Source organism: Dipodomys ordii, unplaced genomic scaffold, assembly GCF_000151885.1.
Source record: "Dipodomys ordii isolate 6190 unplaced genomic scaffold, Dord_2.0 Scaffold76, whole genome shotgun sequence".
Classification (NCBI taxonomy): domain Eukaryota; kingdom Metazoa; phylum Chordata; class Mammalia; order Rodentia; family Heteromyidae; genus Dipodomys; species Dipodomys ordii.
The window spans coordinates 8,393,324-8,395,070 of record NW_012267292.1 but is presented as its reverse complement, the minus strand read 5'-3'; the positions used below and the strand labels follow the sequence as shown (position 1 = coordinate 8,395,070).

The 1,747-nt window shown below is 47.6% G+C and overlaps 1 pseudogene; it reads left to right on the top strand.

Annotated features, from left to right (window-relative positions):
* Window positions 1–1,139: 1,139 nt before the first annotated feature.
* LOC105991742 lies at window positions 1,140–1,467 on the top strand (annotated as a pseudogene).
* Window positions 1,468–1,747: the final 280 nt, after the last annotated feature.

Here is a 1,747-nt window from a genome sequence, read left to right as displayed (position 1 = left end):
GATGAAGAGCTAAGAGATAGCACCCAGGCCCAGAGTTCAAGCCCCACGACTGGGAGAAAAAAAAAAAAGTAAAGGAAGGAAGGGAGGAAGGAAGGGTTGTGCTAGTACTGGCCTCATGCTCTTTCATAGCCCTTTTGCTCAAGGCTGGCCCTCTACAACTTGAGTCACACCTTCACTTCTGGCTTTTTGCTAGTTAGTTGGATATTAGAGTCTCGTGGAATTTCCTGTGAGGACTACCTTTGAATTGAGATTCTCAGATCTCAGCTTCTTCTTATATAGGATAATAGGCATGGGGCACCAGCATTGGGCTCAGTGTTTTTTTTTTTTAGGGAAGAAAACACTTGCTCAGAAAAGTTAAATGGGTTTCACATGGTAACATGCTGCAGTATGTGGGGGCTCAATCCAGCACCCCTGGCTTTCCAATTCTCAGGTAGAGTCTTTCTACCACAGCAACCAAAACGTTAAAAAATAACTTAGTGGCTCATGCCTGTAATCCTAGCTACTGAGGGGGCTGAAATCTGAGGACCACAGTTCAAAGCCAGCCTGAGCAAGGAAAGTTCATGAAACTCTTATCTCCAATGAACCACCAGACAACTGGAAGTGGTGCTGTGGCTCAAGTGGTAGAGGGCTAGCCTTGAGATGAAGAGCTGAGGGATAGGACCAGAGTTCAGGCCCCACAACTTACCCCAAAAAACTCCAAAACTTATATTAGTCAATTTTATTTTTTAGTATTAAAAATTTTAAGCCAGGAATCTAGGGGAGTAGAGGTTAGAGAGATTATAGGAGTAGAGATTCCACAAGTAACTGGTAGAAAAAAAATTATAGCTTAAAAAGGAAGATATAACTGGAGTGTAGAAATTAAATATACAGGACAAAAAATTATAGGAAAATGGATCCTTGAAATAAGGAGGATTCTAAATCTGAGGAGGACAGCCTTGCTCCTGCCCGCCCACCTTTCTCTCTGGCCCTGTTTGTCTTTTGGACTCTGAGACCCTGACCTTCATTGCTTAGCCCGAGGAGTTCACCCTCTCCACACCCATCCAGCCGAGTGAACCCAGGGTGCCTTAACGTGACAAAAGCGAGGCGTGGGTGGCCAAGGCACCAGAGCACAGTGCCGTTTTGGGCCTCCAGCCGAGGTGTGAAGCTGGAACCATCAGGGAATATGAGTGAATTTTGGCATAAGTTGGGCTGTTGTGTGGTAGAGGAACCCCAGCTGAACAAGAAGAGAAGACAGATTGACTGGACCATGATTGGGGAACCAATGAATTTTGTCCACCCGACTCACATTGGCTCTGGGGAGATGGGGGCTGGAGATGGACCTACCATGACAGGTTGCAGTTCAGGAGCAGATGAAATCCAAAGGAAATCGACACAGGCCATGGAGCAATTCTAGGGGCTTGTAGCTCCCATGGGAATGGCTTTGGTATCTTGATGCTCCACTCTGTGTCCAGCCCGGAAGAAATGCTGCCCCCTACCAGATCCTTCTAGAACCGGTGACCCAAGGGCCCCTCTTTCCTACCTGCCTAACAGTGCCTCAAGGCATGGGGGCTGGACTCCTCTTTCCTCTGGCTATTGCCCCTCCTGGAGATGGGGTTAAGGCAGCAGGGCTGACCAAGTGATTACCCATTGGCTAGAGGAGCTCAGCGGAAGCCCTGGGTACCCAAGATCTGAGCTAGGAGTTCTGTGGAAACCTGGAATGAATTCGCCTCTCCTGAATGATGGTCTGGGTACCAGCTATTTTAAACTT